Source organism: Hordeum vulgare, chromosome 2H (assembly GCF_904849725.1).
Source record: "Hordeum vulgare subsp. vulgare chromosome 2H, MorexV3_pseudomolecules_assembly, whole genome shotgun sequence".
Classification (NCBI taxonomy): domain Eukaryota; kingdom Viridiplantae; phylum Streptophyta; class Magnoliopsida; order Poales; family Poaceae; genus Hordeum; species Hordeum vulgare.
Window position 1 is genome coordinate 622,396,046 of NC_058519.1, and position 4,712 is coordinate 622,400,757.

General features: G+C 45.7%; 1 pseudogene; it reads left to right on the plus strand.

Annotated features, from left to right (window-relative positions):
- The first annotated feature begins 370 nt into the window (after nt 1–370).
- LOC123431088 lies at nt 371–3,622 on the plus strand (annotated as a pseudogene).
- The last annotated feature ends 1,090 nt before the right edge of the window (nt 3,623–4,712 follow it).

Here is a 4,712-nt window from a genome sequence, read left to right on the forward strand (position 1 = left end):
ACCTTGGAAAAGGTTCTTGCCGGTGTCGTCGATGGTCACAAGAGCGAGATGGACGCAATGCGTCTGAAGATTAGAAAGATTAGAAAATATGCAATTAGTAAAGAGGCTTGGTATCATTATGCCGTCGGGTCAATTGTTACCTTTGTTGCGATTTTGATCGCATTTGTTGTTGTTTTTAAATGCATTAATTAGAGAGAGTTTTTATGGTTGGTTTCAGTGTTGTTTTTATGAGAACTATATATGTATGGTCACTACGCTACTTTGGTTTTAACATGTGATGAACTTTTTGTATTAATTAATTAATTTAGTCATGATGATTTAGCATAATGGTTTTTGATAAATTTATATAATGCAGATGAACCGGCAATGGATGTACAGTGATCGACGTCGTCCCGAATTCCTTAATGGCATGCATAGTTTTCTCAATGTGGGTGAGAAAAACAGGCAGAATGGATTTATTTTTTGTCCATGTAAAAAATGCCAGAATAAGAGGAATTTCCCTAACTCAAGAACCATACACACCCACCTGTTGCAAGAAGGCTTCATGCCAAGTTATTTTTGTTGGACCAAGCACGGAGAAAGAGGGGTTGTAATGGAAGACAATGAAGAAGAAGAGGATAATGATAACTATCCTATGTTCGGTGAACACGGTGATACTGAAATGGGGGAAGACGAGCCTGAACTTGAGGACATTGTTGATGAGTCTGATGATGATCTTCGTCAGGTCATTCGTGAAGAACAGATAAACTGCGGAAGTGAAAACGAGAGGTTGAAGTTGGAGCGCATGTTAGAAGATCACAAAAAATTGTTGTACCCAAATTGCGAAGATGGCCAGAAAAAGCTGGGCACCACCCTGGAATTGTTGCAATGGAAGGCAGAGAATGGAATATCTGACAAGGGATTTGAAAAGCTGCTGAAAATAATGAAGAAGATGCTTCCAAGAGATAACGTGCTGCCCTGCAGTACGTACGAAGCAAAGAAGGTTGTCTGCCCTCTAGGATTGGAAGTGCATAAGATACATGCATGCATCAATGACTGCATCCTCTACCGCGGTCAGCACGAGAATTTAAATGCCTGCCCGGTATGCGGTGCATTTCGGTATAAGATCAGGCGAGATGACCCTGGTGATGTTGAGGGCGACGACCGCCCCAGGAAGAGGGTTCCTGCCAAGGTGATGTGGCATGCTCCTATAATACCACGGTTGAAACGTTTGTTCCGAAACAAAGAGCATGCCAAGTTGCTGCGATGGCACAAAGAAGACCGGAGGGAAGACGATATGCTGAGACAACCCGCTGATGGGTCGCAGTGGAGAAACATCGACGATAAGTACGAGGACTTTGCACGTGACCCAAGAAACTTAAGGTTTGGTCTAAGTACAGATGGCCTGAATCCGTTTGGGGAGCAGAGTAGCAGTCATAGCACCTGGCCCGTGACTCTATGTATCTATAACCTTCCTCCTTGGTTATGCATGAAGCGTAAGTTCATTATGATGCCAGTGCTTATCCCAGGCCCGTCGCAACCCGGCAACAACATTGATGTGTACCTGAGGCCACTGGTTGATGAACTTTTAGAGTTATGGGCTGACGAAGGTGTACGTGTGTGGGACGAGTACAAACAGGAGGAATTTGACCTACGAGGGTTGCTGTTTGTAACCATCAATGATTGGCCCGCTCTTAGTAACATCTCAGGACAGTCAAACAAGGGATACAGCGCATGCACACACTGTTTAGGCGATACTGAAAGTATACATATAGGCAAGAATGTGTACGCGGGGCATCGTCGATTTCTTCCAGACAGGCATCCCGTAAGAAAGAAAGGAAAGCATTTCAAAGGCGAGGCAGATACACGGAGGAAGCCAACCCTCCCTAAAGGTACTGATATATATGACATGGTCAAAGATATAAAAGTAATCTTTGGTAAGGGTCCTGGCGCACAATCTGTTCCGAATGACGCCGACAACCACGTAGCCATGTGGAAGAAGAAATCTATATTCTGGGAACTACCCTATTGAAAATTCCTAGAGGTTCGCTCTGCGATCGACGTGATGCACGTGACGAAAAATATTTGCGTGAACCTGCTAAACTTATTGGGCGTGCATGGGAAGAAGTCGAGAGATACACCAAAAGCACGGCTGCACCACCAACGTATGCACGAACGAGACGACCTGATGAATCGAGAGAATTTCAAAGGTCCTGCCAGCTACGCTCTTACCAAGGAAGAGAAGGAGATCTTTTTCCAAGTCCTGAGCAGTATCAAGGTCCCGTCTGGCTACTCGTCGAACATAAAAGGAATACTAAACCTGGAAGAGAAAAAGTTCCAAAACCTAAAGTCTCATGACTGCCACGTGATCATGACCCAGTTACTTCCGATTGCATTGAGGGGGCTTCTGCCAGAAAACGTGCGAGTACCCATTGTGAAGCTATGTGCATTCCTCAACGCAATTTCTCAGAAGGCAATCGATCCAGCAACTCTACCAAGTTTACAGAAGGACGTGGTCCAATGTCTTGTTAGCTTCGAGTTGGTGTTCCCACCAACCTTCTTCAATATTATGACGCACCTCATAGTTCACCTAGTCCAAGAGATTTCCATTCTCGGTCCTGTATTCTTACACAATATGTTCCCCTTTGAGAGGTTCACGGGAGTCTTGAAGAATTATGTTAAAAACCGTGCTAGGCCAGAAGGAAGCATGGTCAAGGGCTATGGAACAGAGGAGGTCATTGAGTTTTGTGTTGACTTTATTCCTGACCTGAACCCGATCGGTGTTCCTCAGTCGCGCCATGAGGGGAGACTGCGTGGAAAAGGCACGCTAGGAAAGAAATCAACAACATGTATGGACGAGCAATCTTTCACTCAAGCACACTACACAGTTCTAGTTAATTCCAGCTTGGCGGCTCCATATATCCAGGAACACAAGGATATTTTACGCTCGGAATAACCGGAGCAACCTGAAGATTTCATTGCTAAAGAACACGCGAAGACTTTCGGCGGTTGGTTGCAAAGACGTCTCATTAATGACAACATTGTTGAAGATGAGCTATACTTGTTGGCCAAGCAACCATCTTCGACTGTATTGACCTTTAAAGGGTACGAGATAAATGGTAACACATTTTACACGACAGACCAAGATAAAAAGAGCACCAACCAAAACAGTGGCGTCCGGTTTGATGCAAAAGACGACAATGGGCAAAGGGTCACATACTATGGTTACATAGAGCAGATATGGGAACTTGACTACGGACCTTCCTTTAAGGTCCCTTTGTTCTGGTGCAAATGGTTCAACCTGTCAGGCGTGAAGGTAGACCTGAAGTACGAAATGACAACAGTGGATCAGAAGAATCTTGGGTACGGCAATGATCAATTCGTCCTAGCCAATGATGTGGCTCAGGTTTTCTATGTGAAGGACATGTCTAGCAGACCGAGAAAAAGAAAAGATAAGGAAGCGAATACATCAGACGATGAGCCAAGGCGCCACATAGTTCTTTCAGGGAAAAGAAACATCGTGGGAGTCGAGGACAAGACAAACATGTCAGAAGATTACAATAAATTTGATGAAATTCCTCCCTTGAAAGTCAAAGATGATCCAAGCATCCCGTTAAATGATGAAGATAGTCCATGGTTACGGCGCAATCAGAAGAAAGGCAAGAAGAAAAATAGATAGGGGGTGTTGTTGGTGATGTGTAATAATGTATTAAACCTTTTATGTAATTGTGTTGACCATTTTGATAAATATTAAAAATTTGACCAGTTTTCACTAAATTTGACCATTTTGATAAATATCATTTTTATTTTTTAAGTGTAAAAATGACGTTTTGACAATTTGTAAATAAATGTAAAAGAAAAACAAAAAAGGGAAACAAAAAAGAAAAATAAAAGAAGAAACAGGAAAAATAAAAAGGAAAGAAAAAGAAAAAGAAAACAGGAAACAGAAAAAAGGAAAAAAGAAAAATAAAAGAAGAAACAGGAAAAAGAAAAAGGAAACAAAAAGAAAAAGAAAACAGGAAACAGAAAAAAGGAAAAAAGAAAAATAAAAGAAGAAACAGGAAAAAGAAAAAGGAAACAAAAAGAAAAAGAAAACAGGAAACAGAAAAAAAGGAAAAAAGAAAAAGGAAAAAAACCTTTAGGACCGGTCTGTAACAACAACCGGTCCTAAAGGTGGGTTCGGTTCGCGCCCGAATTTTGGACCTTTTAGCACCGGTCTGTGTTAACAACCGGTGCTAAAGGGTCTTTAGCATCGGTTGTTAACATAGACCGGTGCTAAAGGGTCTATACCTCTACGGGGTCGCCAACTTCTCGCCTTCCCGCGCGTCTCTCCTCGCCTTCTCTCCTCGCCGACTCGACCTCCTCGCCGCCTCCTCGCCGCCGTCGCCTCCTCGCGCCGCCTCACCGGCCGATCCTCGCCGCCTCCTCGCCTCCTCCACGCCGCCTCCTCGCCGTCGCCGCCTCGCTGTCGCCTCCTCGCCGTCGCCTCCTCGCCGCCTCTGCGCCGCCTACTCGCCGTCGCCTCCTCGCGCCGCCTCGCCGGCCGATCCTCGCCGCCTCCTCGCCGCCTCCTCGCCGTCGCCTCCTCGCGCCGCCTCGCCGGCCGATCCTCGCCGCCTCCTCGCCGCATCCTCGCCGCCTCCTCGCCGTCGCCTCCTCGCCGCGCCGTCGCCTCCTCGCCGGCCGATCCTCGCGCGCCTCCTCGCCGCCGTCGCCTCCTCGTCGCCTCCTCG